Below are 11,985 nucleotides of genomic sequence, written 5' to 3' on the forward strand. Positions count from 1 at the left end.
GGATGAGCTTCTTTTATAGGAAAAATATTCATCCAAGTGATAGTACATTGTCCCTTCCCTAATCTCAACTGCGTCTCTGTCTAAACTAAAATGCATGAGTTATACATGAGACAATATTTAGTTATCTGAAGTGCAGCAGCTATATGCAAGCATGAATTAACTAACTAAACTTACTTAATTTAAACAAACTATTTAAAACAAATATAACTGGACTTGACTCAGTTAACTAAGCCAACTAATTACTACTCAATATAGGACTCATCCTTCTCTCTTTTACTGATGGATAAATTCGTCAATTAATAGAGAAACTATTGCATGTCCTCACATAGACTTCATGTTTGAATTTTCACAACTAATTAACTCATGGAGAATTAATTAATTTATTTTCAAATGACTGTTAAGTTCAAATTTGAATTTTACTTCCTATTTTTAGTCTAGGGACTGACTAAAATAGGAATCCATTCTAAACTGCTAAAAATAACAATTCTATTTTTAGCACTTCCATTTTTCATTCCTTGTTGCCCAATCCAGCACTGGTACCCAAACTGCTATTTATAGCAGTGCTATTTTTAGCATTTCTTGTTGCCATTTTCAACACCTTTCAGTGATATACCACAATGAATGATAGCAATTATTTTGCCGTGTATGTAGAATTGTCTACTTTGTTCCTACAACATTTAATTTGCATATGATTGGTTATCTTGTCTGCTAACTTAGGTTGTAGGTCGAGGTCCTTCCAGGACCACCTCTTGGCCCACAAGGGTGCCATAATTTAGATAGTGGACTTCTCTACTCTGGTTTCCTCATGGAGTGGACTAACCCTATCCCAATTTAACTATGTTGATCCCTTTAGCCATAGTTCCTTTGTTTGATTTTTATTAAGGTTTACTCTGTCTATCCAACAACGAGAGTATCTATTTCTGAGTGATTAATTACAAATGAAAACACAGCAAACATTGAACTCTTTCCAACATGAATATGTAAAGATTAATCACGCTAGTTTACCATTCATAGTTCAGAATTCACACATGTAAGAATTCATTTGAATAAAAACAATGAAAGGATGTACTTATCTGTTACCAATGCCTATGCAGTCAGGTAACTCTACCAGGATATGCTCTCCTCCCTAGCAACGAGACTGGCAATTACGTCTAGGCTACTTTCTTGTCCCATCTGAGTCTTCTCTGATTTCCTTTTTCCTTCCTCTTTCAGATCAAAAGAAAAGAACCAAGAACAAACTCCTTTCCATTCACCAAGATTTTTATCTCCAAAATGAGTACCAGAATCATAACTGTCATAACTTCTTGGAAGTTATGTTTCTTTCCAAACATGATCCCCTTCGAGAGTTCCATCCTTGTGAAAAATATTCTTATTTCATTTTTCTTATTCAAAAAGAAATATAAGAACATTCACGTTATTATATGTGTTTTCCAAAATTTATATAAATAAGTTTTTCCAATTGTCAAGTTTACCTATGGTAAAAATATAAACAGAAATTACCAACAAATGCTAATGTTAACTGGAGGTGTCACATCTTCCCCTCCTGGTTCGAAACAATGCCCCCGATGTTTATTCCCATCCTTGAAACAGATGCGTATATGCTTGTTGTGTCACACTTTCATCTTCCCAAGTAGCCTCCTCCCAGTTAAATTGTCGCCACTGCACTTTAACTTTGATGATAGCTTGCTTCTACAACGTTACTTCTTTCCAATCTAGGATACACAAAGCTTCTACCTGCATTCCAGTATGACACAATCTTATTTTTATTTTTTAAGTAATATTGATTTCCAGATTAACATGTGTAATATAACAACTAACATAAATTTACCTGCACTTCCTGCCAATTTATAATATGGTTGGGATCATAGATATATATATATATACATATACATATAAGGAGATGCGAAATATGTTATGCACCCGCATATAACTTGGTAATGCGAGCCTATATGGTACATGTCCTACTCTTCCTAGGATTTGGAAAGGTCCTATTGAGGGTTTAACTTGGTGCATCCAGTCCATCTCAAAGTACTTCTTTTGGGCTTGACCCTTACGTAAACATGATCTCCTATCTGAAATTACTTGAATGTTCGTTTCCTATCAACATATACTTTTTTCTGTCTTGTGTTGCTCTCAAATTCCGCTTTACCTTCCTCACAACTTGTTCCATTTCTATTAACATGTCTAGCCCAAACACGAGTCTATTTTCTAGGCTATTCCAATTAATCGGAGTTTTACACCTCCTTCCATATAACACTTCAAAAGGACTCATTTTCAATGATTCATAGTAATTATTGTTATATGTGAATTCCATTAAATGGAGGTACTCTTCCCATTTACCTAGCTATTGCATTACATACATACACAACATGTCTTCTAACACTTGATTTACTTACTCTATTTTCCCATCTGTTTGTGGGTGATAAGTTGTATTGAATTGAATTGACTACCTAACCCTAAGAAAAGGTCTTTCCAAAAGGCGGATGCAAATTTTGCATCCCTGTCAGATACTATAGCCTTAGGTATTTCATCGAGCCAGAATATTTCCTTCATAAAATATTTGCAATTTGTACAACATTGTACATAGATTTAAAAGGGATGAAGTGAGCTACTTTGCTCGATTTGTCTACTACCACCATAATTGAGTCATTGTGTTTTTGAGTCTTTGGTAGTCCTGTTACAAAGTCCATTGTGATCGTTTCCCACTTCCATTCGGGTATGGGTAAGGGTGAAGTAGACTAGATGGGTGATGGTGTTCTGCTTTCATATGTTGACACTCTAAACATTTAGCTAGATATTCTCCAATATCCTTCTACATTCTTGGCCATAAATAATTTCTCTTAACAACATAAAATAATTTTTGATATCCAGGATGTGCGATATAAGGGTTCCAGTGGAATTCATCTAACAATAATCGCTTAGTTGTTAATTGGTTTGGTACATAGGTTCTTCCTTTAAATGTCAACAACTTTTCATTGTTAATTACCAAAGTCAGTCTGATACCCAACACCCTGGTCTTGCTTGTTCTACTACCATAAGAATTTATATTATGGGTCTCGATTTGCTGCCTCCTTAATTTTTTATTTTTTATTTTCCTGAAAACTTAGGGTCCACTTGGCTATACTTTATCTCATAAATACATTGCAACCTTCTACTCATTGCATCCGCTACTCGATCTTCCTTGCCTTTTAAATGTTTTATGTCAAAATCAAATTCAATTAAAAAGACAGTCCATATTCCTTGTCGGGCATTTAATTAGGTTGTCTAAATAAATTGGCTAGGTTATTATGATCTGTCATAAGTAGAAATTTCTTTCCCAACAAGTAATGTCGCCACATTTTGAAAGCATGCACCACCACAGTTAACTCTAAATCATAGGCAGAGTATCATTGCTCATGCTCCTTCACTTTGTGAGATTCATAAGCCACAACTCTATCATATTGCATTCTAACTCCCCCAACACTCTCCTGGCAAACGTCTATACAAACTACCAATTATTTTCTTCGTTCAACAATTTTCAGATTCAGTTCTGAAGTTAACCTGTGCTTTAATTCTTCAAAACTATGTTGGGACTCTGTAGTCCATTTGAATTTTCTTCCCTTCTTATGTAGGGAGGTGATAGGATAATAAATTCATGAAAACCCCCCTATAAAACGATGATAGTACCCAACTAAGCCCATAAATGACTTGATGTCTTCCACATTTCTAGGTACTGACCATTCCATGATAGTTTTGATTTTCTTGAGGTCCACAGCTAGACCCTTGGAAGAAATCACATGCAGCAGATATTGAATCTAGTCCTTATAAAAGTCACACTTGCTAAATTTAGCATAAAGTTGATTTTCCCTCAATATTTGCAACACTATTCAGAGGTTCGCTTTGTGTTCTTCAACACTTTTTGAGTAAATCAAAATATCGTTTATAAAGACTAAAACAAATGTATCTAAGTATGGATGGAAGATACCATTCATCAAACTCATAAATGTTGCAGAGGAATTAGTTAGGCCAAAAGGAAACACAATAAACCCGTAATGGCCATAATGGGTTCTAAATGTTGTTTTGCTGATATCTTCTTCCTCTATATTTATTTGATGATAGCCTGACTGCAAATCTATTTTCGAAAATGACTTTGCTCCCTTCCCCTGATCGAATAGATCATCAATCCGGGGCAATGGGTATTTATTTTTAATGGTTAATTTGTTTGGTTGTCTATAATCAATACATAACCATAATGTGTCATCCTTCTTCCTCACAAACAATATTGGGGCACCCCATGGTGATACACTTGGGTGTATGTATCCTTTTTAAAGTAGTTCTTGCAGTTGTAACTTCAATTTTGTCAGCTCTAGAATAATCATACGATAAGGGGTTTTTGACATGGGAGTCTCCCAGAAATAATTCGATTGTGAAATCAATAACCTGTTTTGATGGCAGTCCCAGAATTTCCTCCAGAAACACATCACTAAATTCCCACACCATCGGTATGTTTTCCAAAGAAGAAAGCTTGTCTTTAGAATTGGTGTATTCAACTTGCACAACATAGATTTGACAACCTTTCCTCATGCATTTACCTAATTGGTTAACTGTGATTGGATGTAGATTAATTCCTTTTTTAATTCCCTGAATTTCCTTTGTACTTCCTTCTTTTGTAAGGAAACAGATGGTATTCTCTCTATAGTTTACCACAGAAAAATGCTTTTCTAACCAATCCATGTCAATTAATACCTCATAAGATCCCAATGGAAACATATTTAAAGCTTCCTTAATCTGCTCACCACCTATTTCTACGACACAATCTTCCACCTTGGAAGTCACACTTCATTTTGTTCGAGTAGCCAATTGTACTAGCCAAGTGTTATTAAAGTTGACACTTTGCAAATGGCATGATTCAACTACCTTTGGATTAATGTAATTTAAACTTGCACCAGGATCTATTAAAAAAGAAAACATAGCAGTTGGCTAATTTACCTTCGAATTCAACCATTGTTGGTTGATATTCGTCTTAGTGATTTTCCAGTGCTGCATTAATTCGTGGAATGTTTCTTGCCACCTCTCCAACTATAGAGGCTTATTTAATATTCGTAGTTTTCTTCGTTCTACCTCGATGAGGATAATTTTATAATAATGAGGTTCTCCACAACCCTAACACTACAAAGGGGGTTTCAGAACTTAATTTGGATCTGGTTTACTGGATGCTTATGTTTTTCTGGTCTCATTAGGAGTTCCATTTTTTTGTTGATTCTTTCCCAAGGGTCTGTTAAAGGGTCTCTTTACGGAGTTCCTGCTGCCAACAAATTTAGTGCCTTTCATATTCTGTATAGTTTTTTGTCCCTTTTTATGCAACCATCCTTTGTTGTTCTCCCTTTTCAGTTTCATTTGTTGATAGCAAATCCGAGCCTTCCGAGTAGGGGCATCCATTGTTTTTGGGTTATCAAATTCCAACCTCTCCTTCATGCACTCCGATAAACTACTAATAAAGCATTGTACCTTATCTTTCTCTTCTCGGATATAAGGCACATATCTCAACATTGAGGTGAATAAAGTTATAAATTCATCCATGGTCTGCTGACCCAACTTAAGATCATGGAATTCCTTTGCTTTTTGTCATAAAATATTTTTGTCAAATATTTGTCTTTAAAGTGTTTTTGGAATTTGTCCCACGTTACTTCTTTCTCATCTATCTGTCAAATCACTTTCACCTCCTCCCACCACAAGGTTTCTTTGTTCTGCAATTGATATATTTATGGTCGAGCCTTCAAGTTGTCATCATATTCATATATCTGAAAATACTTATTCATATTGATCAACCATGCTGCGACAACTTCCTCTACCTTTCCATTGAATGTTGGGGGTTTAATTTTCTTAAACTCCCCATGTAGTTCGATTTTTTGTTTCTTAGTTTTACTAGGAGACACATTTTCAGGTTCCTCTTCATTATTCATTTGATTTCCTTCGAATTCAGGATGTCCCTTCCCTTGGGGATTCATCTCTGCTATATTTCCATTCTTTGCGTTTGGGTTTAGATTCCTTTGTTTTTGTCTATTTGACATACTTTTTATAATTCTTTCCTGCTCTAACCTCAACCTTTCATTGTCAGCCCAGAGATTAGTCATTACTGCCTGTAATTGTTGGACTCTTTCCAACAATAATTCATTTGTATTCTGTGTGTTTTCTCCCAGTTGAGCCCACATTTCTGGGTTGGTTCCTATATGGAGTCCTAACTCAAATTCGTCCCTCAATCATCCAGATGGTGTATCTTATACTCCTCTTCACATAACACCTTTCTTACACTTTGAATCATACAACAATTTTCTTTTTTTTATTCTCTCTTGTGCCCATACAGGGCTCAGCTTGTAACCAGGTTTGATACCAATTGTAACAAACATATGTCCGTCCATGACCTAAGGAGATAATTAGTAAAATAATATAACATATGTAAAATGAATAAAAAAATTCACTTGACTACTATGACATACATACAATGATTAAAAAAAGGCATTGATGCAACCATTCACCAGTCAAATATACAATAAGGTATTCCTATTATTTGTTTGAAGCTGTCACTTACCCAACATATTATTTTACATGTTATGGGTTGTAATGTTGTTCGAATTTTTATTAACATTTTAATAATTGTAAGGTTCACGTAGGAATATTAAAATCCCACCACACGGTACCACTGTTCATCAAAATGAGAACACATTCCTTGGTAGTTGCTTGCCTAACATTCTAGGTTGCATTTTTGCTTAGACAATTGGAGGTAATCTGACCATTGGATATCTAAGGTGTGATCAGACGATCCAACGTTAACCTCATGGAGTATAGTAAGTGATTCCCTTGCGTCGGTGGTTTGTTTGACATTCTTTTGCCTTTCCCTAGTTGTGAAGCTCTACTGAGATGAGGGTCAGGTTCTAGAGTCTTTCAGGTATTATGATTATGTCTGTGAGGTATTGAATTCTTTCTCGAAATTTTTTATTGGTTATGTAGCTAACTTCTGGTTGGTTTACACAGGTATGCTTGAAAAGAAGGGTTCCAAGGAGATTGAGTATCTTGTCGGTTTTTTGCTTTAACCTGGCAGGTAAAATGTGGATACCACTTGCTAATTTATGCAACACATTTTGGTTTCGTTTTGTCCACTAACAACTGGTCTGGTGTCTACAAACCCTGGCTCATGTTTAATTCATCGCGACCCCTCATACAGGTATGCTCGATGCTACCCTACCCTTGCTTGGGTTTTTCTTTTTTAAAACAGATAAGTCAAAATTTAAGTTAACATGGGTTATTCCTTTATGTTGCAGGTATTCTCTTGGCTTTATCACTGTGCATTGAGACCAATTACGAACTTGATTCTTGAGACTAATAACTAGGTACCACTTTTGGTGAGGTTCTCTTTAACTTTGGCTCAACATGGCACGTTATGGCAGTCTATGCAAGTCTTTGCTGGGTTTACCTTCACGATTCCCAACCCAAATTCGGGTGGTGGCTCAACCGAGGGCCATAATAGGGGTTTAGTGTTTACTTATCATGACTCCTTTGCCATATCTGTATTGTTTCAGGGTGTATTGAGTTCTAGTCTAAATATGAAGTTTGAGCCCTTTGCTCTGAGATTTTCTTGATTATTATGGAGTTTGTTTTCATTATGTAAAATCTTGTACTAAGACAAGGTGTTTCATACTGTAAAGTATTGCTTTATGAACGACGTTAAGACTGTTGTTAGTATACTTATGGGTTCTTTGTTTGGGCAATTTTTGAGACCAACATTTATGACTCCTATAAAGTGTGAAAAAGCTTGCTATATTAGCATTGTTCTGTTAATGAATTTTTCTAATTTTCACTGTATTATTGCTTCAGGAATTTATTAGTTATTATTGTTTTTATTTTTCGTAGACATGTATACTTCCATTTTCTATACCTTCAGTTCCTTTCGGTGATTTACCATAGTGAATGATATCAATTGTTTCTACATCATTTAATTTGCATATGACTAATTATCTTTTCTGTTGGCTTGGATTGTAGGTCGAGGTCCTTCTAGGACCACCTCCTGGCCCACGAGGGTGCCATAATTTAGATAGTGGATTTCTCTACTCTGATTCCCTCCTAGAGTAGACTAATATTAATCCCTTTAGTCATAGTTCCTTTGTTTGATTTTTCTTAAGGTTTACTCTGTCTACTCAACAACGAGAGTATCTATTTCTAAGTGATTAATTACAAGGGAAAGCACAACAAACACTGAAATCTTTCCAACATGAATATGTAAAGATTAATCACACTAATTTACCATTCATAGTTTAAAATTCACACATGTAGGAATTCATTTGAATAACAACAGTGAAATAATGTACTTATCTATTACCAATTCCTGTGCAGTTAGGGAGCTCTACCAGGATATGCTCTCCTCCTTACCAATGAGACCGTTAATTACGTTTGAGTCTCCCCCCAAGCCCCTAAACTTCCACAATTCCGTGACATATTTTCTTGAGTCAAGCATTCAAATATGAAAACCACCCTAGTCCAATCTGAAAGCTCTATAGTTTTGTCTATAAGGTGAATAACTCCACTGGTTCAAGCTAGGTCAAGGTTTATACACCTAGAGTAGCTCCAAGCTACTCTCTTGTCCCATCTGAGTCTTCTCCAATTTCCTTTTTCCTTTCTCTTTAAGATCAGAAGAAAAGAACCAAGAAAAAACTCCTTTCCATTCACTGAGATTTTTATCTCCAAAATGAGGACCAAACTCACAACTGTCATAATTGCTTGGAAGTTAAGTTTCTTGCATCAGCTCCTTTGAAAATTCCATCCTTGTGAAAAATATTCTTATTTCATTTTTCTTATTCGAAAAGATATATAAGTACATTCAGCTGATCATATGTATTTTCTAGAATTTATATAAGTAAGTTTTTCCAATTGTCAAGTTTACCTATGGTAAAAATATAAACATAAATTACCAACAACTACTAATGTTAACCGAAGGTGTTACAAAAGATTTATAGGAGTTTCCATAGATAGAGTTTATAATTGTAAGAAATAAAGACTACTCTTAACCAGTGAAATTAGAGGCCATGTAAACTTTGTAAGGAAGTAAACAAAACTAGACATATTGTGATAAAGAAAGTGACAAAATATATCAAATATGAAGTTCAAATAATTTTAAGGGACCGAATATATATATGTTGCAATATATCTAATTAAACTAAAAGAAATAGGCGTACGAGTGCTGAGACGATTAAATAAAATAATTATGACACAATTGTAGAATTGGGACACAAAGCCTGTTTTAGAACAAAACAAGTTAAATAACATATTCATAACTCAATACATTAAACACATAAATATGCATGCATGGGTCCCCGCCCAGACAAAGTGACGCTCTTAATAATAAAATTCAACTCTACAACAGGGGTTAATAGAATTCTTTGTTTCCCTTATCCATTTTAAATTATGGACCTATAAAGTTTATAAAATAACACTACTCTAAACCTGTTAGGGTTTTTCAAAAAATGTAGGGTTCTCTACATAAACTGGAAAATGGGAATTGGACAACACTTGAAACCAAACGTAAAGGCATTGGTCACTTTCCTGATATTCAATCCAAGCAAAAATGGACGAGGCCTGAACCTGAAGAGATTACCTGTAGCACAACGCCAAGAGTGAATTAAAACACCAACCTATGTATAAATTATGAAGTTTGAAAGAAAAATATCGGGCGAACAGTAAGAAAAAAAGAGCACCCACCTGATATATATAATTCCCCTAGGAAGAAACCCCACCAAGAACATGAACCTGAGAACATAAAACTCCATAATGAGCAGTAAGCTTAGGAGAAGAAAATAATGGAATGGAAACGACCAAAACCCTAGTCGACCAGGTGGAAGGGGATACATGTGTAAGTGTTTCGATTAGCGGTATAAACCGTTGAAGACGAGTCGAAAAGTGTACACTCCTGCAACTGTAACGACCGTAACTGAGGGGTTAAATCTAAATAGAAAAAACCCTCGGCTACATGGTCTCAAAGAGCTTACTAGAAAACTTTGAAGATTCTGCTTCGCTTGAAGGACCTCATACCATGGAATACCATGGTATAGGTTTGAATGGGTCATCTTCTTAGGCATGAAACCCTCACTGGTATCAGCGAGCAAGAAACTACACTGATAGGCACGCAAATGAGACCAGAAAACGAGAGAGGGGTGGGTTAGTTGCTCTCTAACCTCTCCGGACAATGAACACGGCCCATTGACTGCAGATTCGGTGAGTCGTCGATCGGTGACAGATCTAAGAGTGGATTATCGCCAAGTGGACGGACCATATACATTATCTAGAGGAATTATCTCAAAAATCTAAGGACATTGTACAAATAAAGGAACCTTTTTAATAAAACCTGGACTGTGATACGATTCTCTTATCGTATGATACGAAATTACTATCGGCGCAACCATTTACCAAGGTACACGATGCGGTGAGCGTGGATCGAACACGCGACCTTCAGATCTTCAGTCTGACGCTCTCCCAACTGAGCTATCCCCGCTAGATGAATATGTACAGTTTAAATACCAATATGTCATCGTATTCACAAAATTTTCGCCGAAGAACTTTTGTGATCTTGCCTGTGATACCGTAAGGATGGCTATTCATAATTTTTTCCGTGACATGACATGAATTTTGCAGGTGAAACATAAGAGGGTATAATTGAACCAAGTTACTGCTACTCTTATATGTGCCTTTATTTTCTATTAGGCCAGGGTTCCTTGTGGATGGACTTAAAAAAGAGTGGTTTAAAGATGTTATAATTTTATTTAGAAATTAATGAAAAATTTAGTTGGATGAGTGGAGGTTCTGTATTTTAGGGTTTTTTATGAAGCTGAATCTATTTCTACTTTAAAAAAGTTATTCAAACACTGCAACAACTAAATTTTTTAAAAATTTTCTATCTACATTTTAACAAAAAAATTTGAAGTCTATGAGAAATTATGACCTAACAAAACAAAAAAATGACATTCATATCATTAAATTTAATGTAAAAAAATAAAAATAGGAAATATCAAACTCTATAGCTCTTACTTACAAATTCTCAAATAACAAATAATATAGTATATAAATATAAATTTATATTTTTATATTTATATTTATTTAATATAATTATAAAATTACTGCAGTAGCCAAAACAAAAACAATAAAATTAAAACTACTCTTCATTAATTGTAAAAAGAAAACGTAACTCTAATCAACCTATATTAATCACATTATACCCTCTTTTTCCATAAAGATAATTTCATTAGAGCGACGGCAATGCGTGTGAGCTGCATCTCCTCTTAATTAATTGTGTCATCCATTTTTCTGTTTACGAGGATCCTCTTCAAGGATTTAAAGTGGTTTTTAAATGCATATCCTCTCTTATAATATAATACACCGCCGCTAGTGAATTGGTTTCAATACAATACCCCGGGAAGCACATTTCTTCACATGTTTTGAAATGGTTTTTCATGAAATCATCCCCACTTTATGCACCTCATAAGAAAATTGCTTGTTTGTTATTCATTTTATTGTAAGTTATGATTCCTGTCGTTTCTACTCAGCCAGGAATTTGCATTACATGTCTTTCCATTGTGTTCATGGCTGGAGTACAGTTAGAAAATAGCATTAGGTTAAAGCTGAAACAGTTGGGGATGTAGCTCAAACGGTAGAGCGCTCGCTTTGCATGCGAGAGGCACGGGGTTCGATACCCCGCATCTCCATTTTTGTAACTCACAAATATTTATTATTTTACTCGTAATAACACTCTTTGTCAATTATATGCGTTATTGATTGTTGAAACCATAGTTTGGAGAAATTTTGGTCTACATAGCTTGCAATAGTCACCAATTTATTTCTAACAAAAATCGTATGAGCTTTTAGTTTACCGAGGAGGACCAGGCTCCATCTTCATTATTAACAACAATACAATGTGTCAAACTCAAATACGCTCATAAATTCATAAATATTGAAACTAAACGA

The 11,985-nt window shown here is 35.1% G+C and overlaps 2 non-coding genes across 2 annotated transcripts; one reads left to right on the top strand and one right to left on the bottom strand.

Annotated features, from left to right (window-relative positions):
* Positions 1-10,446: 10,446 nt before the first annotated feature.
* TRNAF-GAA (transfer RNA phenylalanine (anticodon GAA)) lies at positions 10,447-10,519 on the bottom strand. The gene has a single exon. It is a non-coding gene; the product is annotated as a tRNA-Phe (tRNA).
* A 1,134-nt stretch (positions 10,520-11,653) lies between these two features.
* On the top strand, positions 11,654-11,726 carry TRNAA-UGC (transfer RNA alanine (anticodon UGC)). The gene has a single exon. It is a non-coding gene; the product is annotated as a tRNA-Ala (tRNA).
* The last annotated feature ends 259 nt before the right edge of the window (positions 11,727-11,985 follow it).

This window comes from Pinus tabuliformis, chromosome 1_1 (assembly GCF_031772625.1).
Source record: "Pinus tabuliformis cultivar Carrire ecotype Pingquan chromosome 1_1, CPIR1, whole genome shotgun sequence".
Classification (NCBI taxonomy): Eukaryota; Viridiplantae; Streptophyta; class Pinopsida; order Pinales; family Pinaceae; genus Pinus; species Pinus tabuliformis.